This window comes from Schistocerca cancellata, chromosome 2, assembly GCF_023864275.1.
Source record: "Schistocerca cancellata isolate TAMUIC-IGC-003103 chromosome 2, iqSchCanc2.1, whole genome shotgun sequence".
NCBI classification, from domain to species: Eukaryota; Metazoa; Arthropoda; class Insecta; order Orthoptera; family Acrididae; genus Schistocerca; species Schistocerca cancellata.
In genome coordinates this window covers 819,047,128-819,065,548 of record NC_064627.1, presented here as the reverse complement: position 1 = coordinate 819,065,548, position 18,421 = coordinate 819,047,128, and the positions used below count along the sequence as shown (strand labels likewise).

Here is an 18,421-nt window from a genome sequence, read left to right as displayed (position 1 = left end):
TACCACTTTTTGATGTCCCAGCTTTGAAATCTGCAGCAATTTGAGGAAGGGTTGCACTTCTGCCACGTTGAACGATTCTCTTCAGTCGTCGTTGGTCCCGTTCTTGAAAGTTCTTTTTCCGGCCACAGCGATGGCGGAAATTTGATATTTTACCGGATTCCTAATATTCACCGTACACTCGTGAAATGTTCGTATGGGAAAATCCCCATCGTTACGTCGGAGATGCTGTGTGGTATCGCTCATGCGCCGATTATAACACCTCGTTCAAAGTCTGCCATTGTAGCAGCAGTAACAGATCTAACAACTACGCCAGAAACTTGTTATCGTATGTAGGCATTGCCGACCGCAGCGACGTATTGTGCCTGCTTACATATCTCTGTATTTGAGTAAGCATGTCTATACCTATTTCTTTGACGCTGCAGTGTAGAACGATGTTCCTGATGCAGAGCTACAATTACAGCACGTTTATCAATTCTATTCTACTGCTTCCATCGCAATAGGAGATAATATGGTATGAACCTGATCAGGTATACAAACACGCTACTATATGCACCCAAAGTACTGTAAACTAATGTGGACTGATGGCCACACGGACAACAGAAGGAATGAGGCCATTTCGAATTGAAGCTCCTTACATACAGGCACGTCATTGATGTTGTGGATACTCATCTGCGCCCCTCTATGCGATCAACCAGTCAGATAGAGAACATACGCGCTTAGTTTTTGCATATTTACACACGTTTTATTATCAGAACATTTGAAACGAAATCCCTGTTTTAGCCACAAGTGCATAGTTGTGATAGGTAATCGAAAACTTTTGACTGGAGGTGTATGTAATGCAACCTCATGCATACACAGTGACCTGGTGGTAATAGGAACGACACACCAGTAAGTGGCTATTCCAATAGTTGAACTTGCCTTCTCTTGTAAAAACATAGTAGGAAAATTGTTATTTTCTGCGCATTGCTGTAGGAATCAATTTACCAACTCTATTTGTCACCGGAATTTGGTTTCTTACACTGCCTGCACCTTATGTTGATAATATATTTGCAGTTATAGTGCATGCAAGATTCTCATAACGGTTGTTTGAGTTGTGTTCATAGCTTGTGCAAGCGGCGACTACAAGTCACAAAATGTCAGCACCAGTGATGATTCACAATTAAAGAAGAGTGCTGTTTAGTTGCAGAGGCGGTCTCCATTTGGAAAGAAGATAATCGTAATACATAGTAATTGTCTGGTGTCGTGATGGTCAGACTCATATACTCTTTTCCTATTACAACTGAAGAAGGACATCAGGACTGTAAACGATGATTTCTCTTTGTATTCTTCAGTGAGCAGCTGTGGAATCTACTACGAGCTCTCTTTCCTGAAAGCAACTTTTCATAGAAACTGATCTTGCAAGCTGTTGGAGTATTAATGACAATATCGACACCGATATTGGTTCTGTCATTCTTCAACAAGCCTTCCATTTGTGTACTTCGCCATCACGAAACAGGGCCACATAAATTTCGAATACTTGTTGAAGAATGTGTGCTCCTATCGTATTTCTTATTAAAGGCAAAATTACTGGCTTTAATTCAATGCTGATAGACGTTTGACAATCTTAAACGCATTGATGGCTCGTACAGAACTACCACGGCTACTAAAAGTCCGAAATTTCAGTGGGTGCCTCAAATTTAAAATTGAATGAAAGGATTTCAATCAAGAAATTAGATCCCTTATCGTGAATAAGGAATTTAAGAGAAACTTGAGGTTAATTTTGTAAGCTAAGAGATTACTGATAACACAACCTACTTTTACAACAATGTTCTAATTATTAGAGTAATTAGTCTAGGTTAATTTGTTAAGTGAGGACAACGATAGCTAGCTACAAGTAAGTTCTGTGACTGTGACGTCCGGGGACGGAACTGACTTTTTAAGACCAAACGACATCCTCTCACTAATGAACAAGCGTGTATGACGATAGTGCACAGTGAATTCCCGCCGACAAAACCACATAATTGCGCGGTGACATAACTCGTAACAGGAAGGACAATGGATACGGTATGACAGCGTTCTTTGCTCATTTACTGAAGGGCACAACGAAGAATATACAAGCTTGAACAAGTCGAGACAATTTTCTGTGTGGTATCAAAACCTTTCAAAATGCTACTGAATTCGCATTTAAGGAAAAAAATTTACAATACGTCAACTAGACCTCTTACCCCCCCTTTTTTTTTTAGAATCACTGTATGTCTTTTAAACTGGTGCATTTGTTAAGGCTACTTATTCTTGAACATTCTAGTACTTCCAGTATTTTGCACCTGCTTCTCCCTCTCAACGAAAGTGAAATCGGCTACTTCTTTGTCTGCCAGTATCGTCATCAAATATTCTCTCCGCCAATATCCCGTTCTCCTCGTGAAAAAGCCCACACCCACCTAGGGTAAAGTGTTACTTAACTGAAAATTAATGGCTATCAGCTTTAACGCATGTAACGGGTTTTCTTCAGCTTATAATGTGTATGGAACCAAATTGTGTACTTTAACTTTACATTTTTTGCTGTTCACGTCTTTTTCCCATTGTTCTTGTTTTCATCATTGATTAGGACTGCACACTTACAAGTGTTATTTTTTAGGTAATTCAAACTTAATTTTTCTTCTTGCACACTGCTATGACTTTCATATTGAATGTAAAGTTTAGTCAGCATGAAGATACGAGATATACTTTTGTAATAATCTCATTAGAAGCAAATTCTGTTTATTATACCAATCGTAGGGTCTTACATTGAGACTTGACACGTTATGCTAAGTTGACTAACGGCCTCAATCGGTTGGGGACGTACATTTTTCACTAGCCCTTAGCCATAAGATGGTAACCCTGTTAATTGGATTCAACACGTAACATATTTACAAACAGGACTGTCCTCCTCATATATTTAATACATGAACTATTTCGTTGCCTAGAAGTCACGTAATTGTTCATCAAGGACAACAAGCAAATGTCAGTGTAGTGTAACGGTACGTGATTCACAGTTAATGCAGTTACACACAACTTAGCTTATTAGATATACGTCGACAGTTGTGTCTGACGTGGCATTAAAAAAGTGGTTCAAATGGCTCTGAGCACTATGCGACTTAACGTCTGAGGTCATCAGTCGCCTAGAACGTAGAACTAATTAAACCTAACTAACCTAAGGACATCACACACATCCATACCCGAGGCAGGATTCGAACCTGCGACCGTAGCGATCGCTCGGCTCCACACTATAGCGCCCAGAACCGCACGGCCACTCCAGCCGGCCTGACGTGGCATTACTGACTCTCGTTGTTAGAGCAGGAAGTTAGTTGATGACCTCTGCTTGCAGCGGTATCACGTGTTCTTGTGAGTGCAAGTGTTTATCACATCTTCAGAATACACAAAAAGCTAGAGATGTACTAAGATTCATCATTCAGTTCGACTTCTCTTCTGTTTCATCAGAGGTGAGTATACAGGCACTGTGCACTTTCAGATTTTTTTTAAAACGTTGTTTGCTTGCAGCAGGTAGAATCTTTGTCTGCATAAGTGTCCCACATGAATACGTTTTCCGTTCAAACGTGAGTGAAAGAACACTAGATTCACACACACAAATCCGACTCCAATAACTTCACGTAGGAACATACACAAAGTCTCTTTCCTTGGCAGTCTCACTGGTTACAGTAAGTAGGACAAGGAATATTTACAATACTTCTTTATATTACACAGAATATAGTGACCTTATGTTATGTCTTTACAAACGCTTTTTTTTAATCCTTTATGGTCGTAATCCTCGTATAGAACTCAACGACGTGATACTTACAAGTAATTCCAGTTTTTTCTTCAATACATGGAGCAATAGAGGTATTAATTCCAGTACTAGGGATACGATTGTTTTATGCTCGCACATGATGAATTCCCGAGGATTGGATATGACAAGGAAACCAAAACAAAGAAAAAAATCACAATCGCGAAAGATATCAAAGACCCGAAACTAAGATGAAACTCATTGAACAATTCATAGCTCGCCAGCCGGAGTGTCCCAGTGGTTCTAGGCGCTACAGTCTGGAACCGCGCGACCGCTACGGTCGCAGGTTCGAATCCTGCCTCGGGCATGGATGTGTGTGATGTCCTTAGGTCAGTTTGGTTTAAGTAATTCTAAGTTATAGGGGACTGATGACCTCAGAAGTTAAGTCCCATAGAGCTCAGAGCCATTTTTTGAATTCATAGCTCGTATTACATCGAAAACTATGACACTGCGCTACCAACATACTCTGAAACTTGAAAACTTTCGTATACATGTGCTAATAAAAATCATTTGCTTCTCTTATTCTCTAAGTAAAACATTACAGGGCATACTTTTTAATTAAAAATATATTAAAATATTTCTTGTAAACGGCAGCTTTGCTTGAAACTAACATAACAGTTTTCTTATTTTTTTCTTTGCTACTCGTCGTACGGTCGCGTAGGTGCCTGTGTATTTTTTTTGCCCTAATGATCAAGTATGTACAGAAGATACCTACCCTATACTACATATATACATATAAACAACCTCATGGGAGCCCTTCTATAGCAGTACTTTGCATTTATTGTGGTTATTACTGGTCACATCCTTGCAGGATGCCAAATTGGCGTTTCCAGTTCTTACTAGCATCACTCATGCAGGAAAATTGCTTTCTACTGGAGCTTATGAACGAATGTCTCTTCCCCTATACCATTTATACAACTATTTACAAATGATCTCTTCGTGCTGAACAGACACTATTTAGCCAAATGTCCATAACTTAACTAGTACCTTTATGTCTGGATTCTGTCTAGTCAATCATGGATTACTTACTGTCTTGTTAGCTGGTTCTTAGTCTCCTACCAATACTCACTACTGTGTGCAAGAGAGAGAAATATTGTGAATACTTAGTGTTTATAGATCTGTAATGATCCATATTTATCATATTCGAACAGCAAACATGACTTGTGGCCCTAAATACACAAACAAAACAGATAAACACAAGAAAAAATTTGCAAGTAAGAAAGTATATGTTCCAAACAAAATGTCTTCTGCACATATTTATTTAAATCTCTATGCTGATACGGCAACGGCCTTTCCGCAGTGAAAACACCGGTTCCCGTCAAATCACCGATGTTACGCGCTGTTGGGCGTGGCCGGCACTTGAATGGGTGACCGTCCGGACCGCCATGCGCTGTTGTCATTTTTCGGGGTGCACTCGGCCTCGTGATGCCAATTGAGGAGCTACTCCACCGAACAGTAGCAGTTCCGGTCAAAGAAAACTATCATAACGACTGGGAGAGCGGTAAGTTGACCCCACGCCCCTCCTATCCGCATCCTCAGCTGAGGATGTTACGGCGGTCGGATTGTCCGAGGGGCCACTTGTGGCCTGAAGACGGAGTGCTTTATGCTGATATAATCCTTCAATCTTGTTGGAATCTGGTTAGGCTATGCAGTATTCTTATAATCCTGTATGGAAGATTGTATAGAAACTGCCATTTCTTGTTTTTCTTTTGCAGAATTGAGCGGTTGGGGTGAGTTCTCACCAGTATTTTCTCTGGCTCTGGTTAGGCTATGAGATAAAGACCCTATGCAGTATTCTTATAATCTTGTATGGAAGATTGTATAGAAACTGCCATTTCTTGTTTTTCTTTTGCAGAATTGAGGGGTTGGGGTGAGTTTTCAGTAGAATTTTCTCACCAACCAGAAAGTTCTGAACTCATTCCATTTTCTTTATCTTAATCGGACTTCTTTAGACGCGCAGAGGCTATTAGGGAAATGAGAACTTGATGTGTTTTTTCTTCTCTTGATATGTCACACCCTGGCATGTGCGAGACAGAGTTTAAATACTGGTTCACCTCCTTAACTTGTAACAGGACTTCCACTTTTTGTTCAAAAGGAGCTACAAACTCGACCCATCTAAACTGTAGCTTCATGTTGGTAGGAAATGTACTTCCTAAAGAAAATATTGAACTCTCTGAAAATCCTTCCAGTTGGGTTGCATTCGCAATAAAGTTTCGCAATTAAAATTAGCCTAATCTGTTGTTCTTGAAGAGAGATTTTCCACGCTTTACATGTAAAATCCGGCGGTGAGGGCCGCCTCCAGGGAAGGAGTGAGGGGGGGGGGGGGGGGCGGAGGGATGTGGAGAAAGGGGCTGTATGAGTGTGGAGTCTATGGTTTCCCAAACCTCGTGATACAGTTCTCCCTCATCCCTCTGATTATCGGGGCTGCGGTAGCAGCTTTTGTAACAAAGATTCTAATATATTTAGAAAATAAGTCATATACATATATGAGGTATTTAGCAACACACCATGTGATGTGTAGAACTTCGTACATAGCGGTAAGGAGAAGTGACCCACGGAGTGGTGCGGTAACTGTCGTCCTAAGGAAGCTGGGTAGAAGCAGAAATGATTAACGGACAAGTGAACATAATAAACAGGAGATTTGCTTAACTTGTATTTGTTCAACAGAACGGAGACATTACAAATAATACAGTAAGAAACAGAGCCCAGCTATTACAACAGCAACAACGATGGTGACGGAGCTGCTACTAGGGGGCGTCTGCCTAGCTTCATGCAGCAATGTGACTCTGTGCGCAAGAGAGTCCAGCCGCTGCAGCGGGCCCTCCTAGATTACAGCGGCAGAGGGACTCAAGCTACCAAGCCGCTGGAGGCGTGGTTTAGAGGGCCTGCTCCAATGGATGCACCAGATCCAGAGTGACTGCTATCAGCGCCTCATGAAAACATGATGTTCTCTTGCATGACGCCCGTGGGGTGCTATCGACATGTGATACCACGTCCCTCCCTGGCAAACCTCCTCACTGTTTCGTGGAGCGAAGGAGCAGGGCTGGATGCAAGCGGCAATGAGAAGATGAGAGCTGCAACAACTGGAGCTGATGCAAAGCTCTCACTCGTGCTTCGGCATACACCCTGAGCCATCCCAATAACACCAACCAAAAAACTGGGCAGAGGGCAGCACCCACATCCAAAGGCATAATACCAAATGACGATGGAGACATCTCGATGGCTGAAGAGGACAGCACATATAACAGCCGCCGAAAAGGACTCATTCCCAGACGACGGTGGCTATAGAGATAGCAACGACTGACTGCCATCGATTCCGGGACCAGTGCCGACGGCGCTGGACCCGTGGGAGCCAGACGCAGCAAGGGCGGCTTCGTACAGGCAGGTACGAAATCTGCAAGCACAAAGCCTGCGGCAGGATCACACAATTCGCACGGACGAATTTCATTCTGGTGGCATCTCAACAGTCCTCTCGGTCCCTGCAGAAGAGTAATATAACGTCCAGTACGTCATACAATGGTGCCTCGCTCCAAGCACCTCCATCCACCATACACTCTGTAGAACACCGAATCGTGATCGTGACTCTTTGTCTGCCTGTGTGTAATGGGCGCCGCCCACCATGGCGGGTATAGCAAATGAAGCAAGGTGCGGTGGCGCTGTCCATGTAACAACTCCGTCGGCGATGGTCCGTCACGTAGCTGGGAGCGTTAGGAAGACAAGTACAGCAACAGAGCTTCATACTGTGTGTGGGCGGCGCGAAATTTGTCCTAATGTTGCTTAAATATCAGTACATAACGTTCCTCCTCGCCGTTGGACCCAGGGTGGAGCGATTCACTCTTGATGTGCCTGTTGGCAGAGGCGGTGCAGAACTATTTCAACTCGGCAGCACAAACTGAAGCCCACTGTCAGTCGCAATCACGTTGGACAATCTCTCGAGGCAAAAGATCGACATGTCCTGGATTAAGTATCGACACATATCTAAACAAAGGTTTTAGAGTATAGGTTAATAACCATGTAGAATTCTGTCCCAAAAATGTACTGCTGAATCTTAATGACTCCACAAACAATGGCGAAAGCCTCCTTTTCAGTTTGCGAATAATTAAAAAAATGGTTCAAATGGCTCTGAGCACTATGGGACATAACTTCTGAGGTGCCGGCCGATGGTGGCCGAGCGGTTCTAGGCGCTTCAGTCTGGCACCGCGCGAACGCTACGGTCGCAGATTCGAATCCTGCCTCGGGCATGGTTGTGTGTGATGTCCTTAGGTTAGTTAGGTTTAAGCAGTTCTAAGTTCTAGGGGACTGATGACCTGAGATGTTAAGTCCTATAGCGCTCAGAGCCATTTGAACCATTTTTTGAACTTCTGAGGTCATCAGTCGCCTAGAACTTAGAACTACTTAAACCTAACTAACCTAAGGACATCACACACATCCATGCCCAAGGCAAGATTCGAACCAGCGACCGTAGCGGTCGCGCGGTTCCAGACTGTAGCGCCTAGAACCGCTCGGCCACTCTGGCCGGCGATGCAAGGGTACCGCTATTTGAGCGGCGTTAGAAATAAATCGGATGTAACACTTGAGCTTTCCTAAGATAGACTGCAATTCCCGCACATTGCGTGGGTGTGGAAGGCCACGGGTAGCAAGCAAATGTGATTGCAGTGGGTGAACACAGTGCCTATTAATGACGTATCCTGAATACTCAAGTACAGTCTAAGAAAAAAAAAACAGACATTTGTCTGTGTTACTGTGCCGAAGCCTTCCGCAGAGTTTGGTATATTTCGACTTTGCACCTCTCTGGTGGAATCACTGGTCATGTAGAAGCTCTATCCCAGAGAGGCTTGTGGTGCGATTGTGGTCCGCGAGGTGGTGTGGCTCGGGCGGGGAAGGAGTCTCGAGTTAGCAGCGGCATGGGGGAGGTGGGTGGGTGGGTTGGGGGGGATGCGGATATCTGCTGTTTCTTCACAGCTTTCGCTTTTTTGTCGCAGGGACTGCGCGGTTCACTTACATTTGAGACCAATTGCAGATAACAGTTGAAACAGACTACGAAGACTGCTCGTGTGTTCTTCAGGAGTGCGACCTGAAACGACAATATTATCCAAGTAATTTGCGTAAATAGGAACTTATGCAGTCAGGTGCTCCGGGAAGCGCCGAAATATGGCGATTGCGGAAGCACTGCTAAACGGCAATCTCAAAAATTTGAATAGACACAGATGAAGGATAATGACAAAGACTCTTTGCGACTACTCATCCAGAATGATTTCCTAGTTAGCGTGGTGCAAATCAGTTTTGGAAAAGACAGGCACCCAGGTTATCCACCAATGTCGATTACTGTTTGAAGATTCACAGTTTTCTTAAAATCGGAGTCTCCCAGATGGTTTCTTTAGAATAACATGAGGGGAAGCCCACTGACTGGTAGTAATGGGTGCTTTGACTACTTTGTCTTGGAAAGCAGTAGATTCGTGAACCACCTGCTCTTGAAAAGCATGAGAGACAGGACGAGCCCTTACAAAACAAGGCTCTGCATTGCCCTTCATTGTGACTTGAGCAACAAAATTATTGACTTTGCCTAAAACCTCAGAAATACACTCAAGCGCCAGAGAAACTGGTTTAGGCATGCGTATTCAAATACATAGACATGTAAACAGGCAGAATACGGCGGGTGGCAACGCCTTTATTAGACGAAAAGTGTCTGGCACAGTTGTCAGAGCGGTTACTGCTGCTACAATAGCAGTTTATCAAGGTTTAAGTGAGTTTGAACGTGGCGTTATAGTCGGAGTACGAGCGACGGGACACAGCATCTCCGAGGTAGCGATGAAATACTTTACAACCTAATATCAGGAATCCGGTAAAACATCAAATCTCCAACGTCGCTGCGACCGGAAAAAGATCCTGTAAGAACGGGAACAACAACAACTGAAGAGAATTGATCAACGCGACAGAAGTTCAACCATTCCACAAATTACTGCAGATTTCAATGCTGGACCATCAACAGGTGTCGGCGTGCATAGAACAAAACATCATCGATATGGCCTTTCGCAGCTGAAAGCCCACTTGTGTTCCCTAGATGACTGCACGAGACAAAGCTTTATGTCATGCTAGGATCCGTCAACACCGACATTAGATTGTTGATGACTCGAAATATGTTGTTGGTGGAGGCTAATGAACGGTGTGGGACGTATGCAACTGGAGTGATATGGGACCCCTGACCCGTCTAGATACGACACTGACAATTGACACGTACGTAAGCATCCTTCTGATCACTTGCATCCGTTCACGTCCATTGTGCATTCCGATGGACTTGGCAATTCCAGCAGGACTATGCGACACCCCACATGCCCAGAATTGTGAAAGAATGACTCCAGGAACACTCTTCTGAGTTTAAACCTTTCCGCTGGCCACCAAACTTCCCAGATTTGGGATCTTACCCACTGGTCTCTTATAGGATGCCTAGGCTGCTGTTTTCTCGGATAGCTGGACAACATAAAAGCAAATTATATTAATGGAGTTTATTACAATAATGGAACTGACAATACTTAACTTTCGTTTCTACGTGATGGGTCGCAAGCAATTGGCGACATGCGAATAATCAATGTCCTTCGCTATACACAATTTTCATGAAAGCAGTTAATATAAGGCACAAGTCTCACGCAAATTGTTAGGATGACAGCTCGTCTTCTTGTGCAGCTCTTCCAGTGCGGCCGTGGCTAGGCGGTGCGTCGCTCTTATTCTCTTCATGAAGAGGCCTCTCCAGGCGTTGTCTCCTCCTAGTCAGCGCACTATTGGCTGACGTCGTCTCAGAGCCCTCCCTGCTCTTGCGTTCTTTATCTTCGTGCCGGCACTTGTCGTTACGCTGGAACATGAACATTACTGAGCATATCTGGGATGCATTGCAACGTGTTGTTGACAAGAGAGATCCATCCCCTCGTACTCTTACGGATTTATGGACAGTCCTGCAGGTTTCATGATGTCAATTCCATCCAACACTACTTCAGACATTAGCCGAGTTCATGCCACGTCGTGTTGCGGCACTTGTGCGTGCTCGCGGGGGCCCTGCACGATATTAGGCAGGTGTACCAGTTTGTTTGGCTCTTCAGTGTAAATCCTGACATTCTGTCCAGATGTTCAAAGGAAGAAACAGATAGTACATTATCTTGAATGCTTAACCCACACACATCAGAAGAGTCTAGTCCAAAATTATTAGCATTGTCTCTGGAGAAAAGCATTGTAAATGTCACTGTCTTTGTCAAATTTCGAAAAGACGCAGGAATGCCAGAAGAGCCTAAGGCAGGAATCTCTTGGTCGTTACACGCCGTCAGCGTATGGCGCGATGTGCTCAACTTAGGTTTGCCAAGCAAGTCTACTGTTGAGGAAATTAACTAAGCGCCAGTGTCAGGTTGCAAACGGACTGATTGTCCACCAACAGTAAAAGACACATAAAGTTTGTTGTCCTTGCGTAGAACTGCAGAGGAGCTTAGAGCCTTTCCTGAAGGGCTATCGCACTGATGTTTTGCGCTAACGACACTCCGGGGCTTTGAGAACACATTACACAATCTTCGTGACTTAGGTTTGTTTGAAGGTGTAGCAGAGACGTGAAAGGGGTTCAAATGGCTCTGAGCACTATGGGACTTAACATCTGAGGTCATGAGTCCCCTAGAACTTAGAGCTGCTTAAGCCTAACTAACCTAAGGACATCATATACGTCCATGCCCGAGGCAGGATTCAAGCCTGCGACCGTAGCGGTCGCGCGGTTCCAGACTGAAGCGCCTAGAACCGCTCGGCCACTCCGGAAGGCCGTGAAAGGGTGATGCCTTACGCTTCTGTAAACACACAGACTATTGGTGTCCCGTTTGTCACAAATAAAGCAAGTCACTTCACGCGAGCGGCAAGATCAGCGAGCATGTGCCGTATTATTAGCGAGCGCATGATTTCACACCTTGTGCCAGACGCGATACGTGTTTACGTGAGCGCTGTGACTGGTCGGCTAGATTCAAATGGCTCTGAGCACTATGGGACTCAACATCTTAGGTCATAAGTCCCCTAGAACTTAGAACTACTTAAACCTAACTAACCTAAGGACATCACACACACCCATGCCCGAGGCAGGATTCGAACCTGCGACCGTAGCAGTCCCGCGGTTCCGGACTGCAGCGCCAGAACCGCTAGACCACCGCGGCCGGCGACTGGTCGGCTAGGCCGCAGTTTGCGAGCTGACAGCGAGGCTTGTTTGTCGCCGCGGCTATCTACAGAACAAACAGGTACTGCCTCAAATGGTTCAAATGGCTCTGAGCACTATGGGACTCAACTTCTGAGGTCATCAGTCCCCTAGAACTTAGAACTAGTTAAACCTAACTAACTTAAGGACATCATACACATCTATGTCCGAGGCAGGATTCGAACCCGCGACCGTAGCGGTCGCGCGGTTCCAGAATGTAGCGCCTAGAGCCGCTACCCGCACCGGCCGGCGCCTGCAAGAGGTTGTCGTGTGTTATTAGTCCAGGGCGGGAAGTGAGAAATAACTTCGTGCAAAGTCTATAGATAGTCACTCCCGTCTTGGCTAAGAAATAAGAAAGTTTGTCATTCTCAATGGAGAGAAGTCTTCCGAAGTAAGAGTGATTTCAGGTGTGCCGCAGGGGAGTGTCCTAGGACCTTGCTGTACACAATATATGAAAATGGTTCACATGGGTCTGAGCACATCTATGGTCATCAGTCCCCTAGAACTTATAACTACTTAAACCTAACTAACCTAAAGGACAGCACACAACACCCAGTCATCACGAGGCAGAGAAAATCCCTGACCCCGCCGGGAATCGAACCCGGGAACCCGGGCGTTGGAAGCGAGTACAAGGTATATATATAAATGACCTTGTGGATAACATCGGAAGTTCACTGAGGCTATTTGCGGATGACGCTGTAGCACATCGAGAGGTTGTAACAATGGAAAATTGTACTAAAATGTGGGAGGATCTGCAACGAGTTGACGCATGGTGCAGGAAATGGCAATTGAATCTCAATGTAGACAAGTGTAATGTGCTACGAATACAAAGAAAGAAAGATTCCTTATCAATAAGCTACAATATAGCAGTTCAGCAACTGCAAGCAGTTAATTCCATAAATTATCTGGGAGTAGGCATTCGGGGTGGTTTAAAATGGAATGGCCATATAAAATTAATCATCGGTAAAGCGGATGCCAGACTGACACCCATTGGAAGAATCCTAAGGAAATGCAGTCCAAAGACAAAGGAAGTAGTTGACAGTACACTTGTTCGCCCTCTGTTTGAATACTGCTCATCGGTGTGGAATCCGAACCAGACAGGGTTGATTCAAGAGATAGAGAAGATCCAACGGAGAGCAGTGCATTTCGTTACAGGATCATTTAGTAATCGCGAAAGCGTTACGGAGATGATAGATAAACTCCAGTGGAAGACTCTGCAAGAGAGACGCTCAGTAGCACGGTACGGGTTTTTGTTGATGTTTCGAGAACATTCCTTCACCGAGGAGTCAAGCAGTATATTGCTCCCTTCGACGTATATCTCGCGAAGAGACGACGAGGAAAAAATCAGAGAGATTAGAGCCCACACAGAGGCATATCGACAATCTTTCTTTCCACGAACAACACGAGACTGGAATAGAAGGGAGAACCGATAGAGGTACTCAAGGTACCCTCCGCCACACACCGTCAGGTGGCTTGCGGAGTATGGATGTAGATGTAGATGTAGATGTAGATGTAGATACGTGGTATGTGATGCGCCGCCATGTGCATGTTGAACTGTGCGAGGTATTTCATCCAGCCTTCCCTCGTCTTTTCAAAGTCACGAAATGGCGGCACATCCGCAGGCGGTGCAGGCGATGGCGCTGCCGCTGGGGTCCAGCATCTTGTGTGAAACCATCTAAGCCGTCATGAAGCAATTCATCACTTCAGGCAGTTGCGCCATTTGTTGATTGTTGGTTGGTTATTTGTGGAAGCAGACCAGACAGCGAGGTCATCGGTCTCATCGGATTAGGGAATGATGGGGAAGGACGTCGGCCGTGCCCTTTCAGAGGAACCATCCCGGCATTTGCCTGTAGTGATTTAGGGAAATCACGGAAAACCTAAATCAGGATGGCCGGACGCGGGATTGAACCGTCGTCCTCCCGAATGCGAGTCCAGTGTCTAACCACTGCGCCACCTCGCTCGGTTGCCATTTGTTGAATGTGGAAGTGAATAAACCGTGTTGGATCAACTCACAGCAGGCGATTGAAGCTTGGCAGCCATTATGAATTAAGTAAAGCCCGAAGACAAACAGCGAAAAGCAAACATAGCAAGGCAGTTAACAACAGAGAGAACGAAAAGGGGTGCAAAAGCGGCAACGGTGAAACTTAGAATATAAAGAACACAAGTAAGGCGAACACTGGGTACCCAGGACAATGGATAAAAGCAAAAAGCAAACAAAAAGAGCACAGAACTGAAAGAACGCAATCAGACTTGGCTTCCACAGGTATGCTCGATGACTCGTCGCCAGATGTTGTGCACGACTTGGTGGTATACAACGGCAAGGAGAGGGGGGCTACATAGTGGCGCGGCAACTGTCGTCGCAGGAAAGAGCAGAAATGATTAGCGAACAAGTTAACACAATAATCAGAAGGTTTACTTAACTTGTATTTCTTCAAGTGAACGAAGACATTGCAAATAATACAGCATGAAACAGAGCTCAATTATTACAAAAGCATCAGTGATGGTGGCGGAGCCACCAATAGGTGGCGTCTGCGTAGCTTCATGTAGCCATGCGGCACCAAGCGGGAGTCAGCCAAGCTGCTGTCGCTGGTCCACCTACACTATGCAGTCAAAAGTATCCGAACACCTGGGCGAAAATGACTTACAAGTTCGTGGCACCCTCCATCGGTAATACTGGAATTCAATATGGAGTTGGCCCACCCTTAGCCTACATGACAGCCTCCACTCCCGCAGGCATACGTTCGTTCAGGTGCTGGAAAGTTTCTTGAGGAATGACAGCCCATTCTTCATAGAGTGCTGCACTGAGGAGAGGTATCGATGTAGGTCGGTGAGGCCTGGCACGAAGTCGGCGTTCCAAACCATCCCAGAGGTGTTCTACAGGATTCGGGTCAGGACTCTGTGCAGGCCAGTCCATTACAGGGATGTTGTTGTCGTGTAACCACTCAGCCATAGGCCGTGCATTATGAACAGGTGCTCGATCGTGTTGAAAGATGCAATCACCATACACGAATTGCTCTTCAACAATATGAAGCAAGAAGGTGCTTGGAACATCCATGTAGCCCTGTGCTGTGATAGTGCCAAGGGGTGCAATCCCCCTCCACGAAAAACACGACCACACCATGACACCACCGCCTCCAAATGTTACGGTTGGCACTACACACGCTGGCAGATGACGTTTACCGGGTATTCGCCATACCCACACTTTGTCATCGGATCGCTACATTGTGCAGCGTGATCCGTCACACCACACAACGTTTTTCCACTGTTCAATCGTTGATGTTTACGCTCCTTACACCAAGTGAGGTATCGTTTGGCATTTACCGGCGTGATGTGTGGCTTATGAGCAGCCTCTCGACCATGAAATCCAAGTTTTCTCGCCTCCCGCCTAACTGTCATAGTACCTGCAGTGAATCCTGATGCAGTTTGGAATTCCTGTGTGATGGCCTCAATAGATATCTGCCTATTACACATTACGACCCCTCTTCAACTTTCGGCGGTCTCTGTCAGTCAACAGACGAGATCGGCCTGTACGCTTTTGTGGTGCACGTGTCCCTTCACGTTTCCACTTCACTATCGCATCGGAAACAGTGTACCTAGGGATGTTAGGGAGTGTGAAAATCTCGCGTACAGAGGTATGATACAAGTGACACCCAATCACCTGACCACGTTCGAAGTCCGTGAGTTCCGCGGAGCGCCCCATTTTGCTCTCACACAATGGCTAATGACTACTGAGGTCGCTGAAATGGAGTACGTGGCAGCACAATACACCTAATATGAAAAACGTATGTTTTTGGGGGTGTCCGATACTTTTGGTCACATAGTGTATATTGCAGTGGGGGAGGGTGCTCGACGACCGAGCCGCTTAGAGGCGTGTCACAGTGGGTGCGCTTCATCGGGTCCACCGCATCCCACACAACCACTATTGGCGTCTCACGGAAACTTGTAATTCTGTCGCTACGACGCCCGTGGGGTTGTATCGATGCATGATCCTACACAATGAGCCAGAGATAGTGGTCCTGCGATGTCAAGTGACACGATTTGCCCTGGTTTTGGTGTCAAAATCGGATGCAGTGGTATCTTATTAGATCTTTCATGGGTTTTGCCTTCTGAGAGATAACGCAGGTGCGCAAGAGTTGGTGTAGTCGATGATGCAGATTGGGAGTGTAGTGAGATCTTCCTCTTACATTTTGCTACTGTGATGTGCCCCCAAGACAGATGACTGTAGCGTACAAGATGGTCACGCTACGCAAAAGGAATGCATACGCACCATGTATTTGAATTGGGTTATTGTCTATGAAATAGAACATTTTCATATATACTGTAATAAAGGGTTACTTTGTGTCATGGGTTTTGTGGTATTCATTGTTTCACTTCGCTCAATCAAAGATCAGCATTTTGTAAAACTTTCATATCCTGTCACAATTCAAGGTAATACTGTTGGTGTAACACGTCTTTCATTCACATGATTTTAAAATTGGGTATCTCTTCCATCAGAATTGAATCTTCAGCTAATACTTGCCGAAGTCTAGACAGAGCATCCGCGATTACATTTTATTTATCTTGGATACGAACAATCTCATTATCATATTCCTTTAGAAAGAATGAGCACGTAGCGAGTCTCGTATGGTGCAGTTTACATCTGAGGAAAAAATTTAGTGCTTGACGATAAGAATAGATTCTGTGCCATACATGTATAAATTAAATTTCTTAAATTACCAAAGCATGGTAAAAGTCACGAATTCGGTTACAGAATAGGTTCTTTCGTATTCAGTGAGAACCCGCCTAGTGAAAGTAATGACTCTTACTTCAGTTTTCCTATCTCTGTCTAATACCAGGGATGCTCATGCTCTCGATTCGGAGCAAGAGGCGTCACAGGCTATGCAGGAATCTCCCTACATGTCAGGGTCGTGTAAAATTTGTTGTGTGACTAAAGCCAGCTTCATCTTTTTAAAATTTTTCACGCACCTTACGTACCAAAACCAGTTTACATTCATATGCAAGGGAATCAACAATTCACTACTGCTCAGTAACTAATTGGAAACGAACAGTCTAAAAATTGAGGCAAGTCCTAGAAATTAATTAATTTTTTTTTTTTCCCTCGAGGGAGTGGGATAGTTTTCAATGGCTTTGATCTTTTCGAGATCCGGTACAATTCCTTGGGGCGAGACAATGTGACCAAGAATTTGACCTTGTCCTTTGCAGATTTTGACTTTTCTAAATTATCTGTGACTTCACTATTCGGGAATTTCGTGAATATTTCCTCAAGCAGTTTAACACGTTCCTCCCAAGTCGCAGTTTCGATCAGCAGATCATCTATTTATCTAAAAGTTCCGGTTCTAAAATTGTGGTCAGGCCCTTTATGAAGACCGAGCGCTCACATTCAGCCCGAAGGGCAATACTCTAATTTGGTACGATCTTCTTCCGAAAATGAACATAGTGTACTTGCGTGATTTCTTTGTTAAACACACCCGCCCGTCGGAGGAGCGGAAATCTATCGTAGGTAGATGCTGTACTCCGCTGAATTTTTGCATTTGCTCCTCCAGTCTGTCCGGTATGATTCTTACCGTAATAATATTAAAGGGCTTTGCAGCCGAGGTGCACACCTCCTCCAGACCTTGGTAAGCCTAACAATGGACCACTCTACCGGGACAAGGATGTTTCTGTTATGTCCCACTGCAGTATCGTCTGAAGTCAGTGCTTTACTGCCTCCCTTCTAGTCCACGAGACGGAATGGAATGTGTGCAGTATATTTCGTAGGGGCCACCTCTACAAGATAATATCCCTCAAACACTGCAGGTTTTCTGGAGGAAAGTTTAGCATAATGCATCAAGAAGTATGCTAACTCGCGTCTCTACTAGTGCGTCAAATACTTCGATTTTTTCCACTTCTTTTTTATATGCGGGCTGGGTCACACATAGCACGCTCATAAGCTGACAGACCAGATGCGGTATTACCGTGATCAGGGTAATGTTTCCCACGGCTTTGCCGCAGTGGTAACACCGGTTCCCGTCAGATCACCGAAGTTAAGCGCTGTCGGGCTGGGCTAGCACTTGGATGGGTGACCATCCGGCCTGCCGAGAGCTGTTGGCAAACGGGGTGCACTCAGTCCTTGTGAGACAAACTGTGGAGCTACTTGAGAAGTAGAGGCTCCGGTCTCGTAAACTGACATATGACCGAGAGAGCCGTGTGCTGACCAGATGCCCCTCCATATGTGCATCCAGTGACGCCTGTGGGCTGAGGGTGACACGGCGGCCGGTCGGTTGGCCTTCCAAGGCCTTTTCGGACAGAGTTTAGTTTTTAGGGTGATTGTGTGTGTACAACAACCGAGATCGTGTGATCCTTACTTTGACTCTGGGGAAAAAGTTACCACAAGGCGCCTTTGTTTTAATTAAATTAAAGACAATCTCTCTATC

At 45.1% G+C, this 18,421-nt stretch overlaps 1 pseudogene; it reads left to right on the top strand.

Annotated features, from left to right (window-relative positions):
• Positions 1–17,980: 17,980 nt before the first annotated feature.
• Positions 17,981–18,098, top strand: LOC126163443 (5S ribosomal RNA; annotated as a pseudogene).
• Positions 18,099–18,421: the final 323 nt, after the last annotated feature.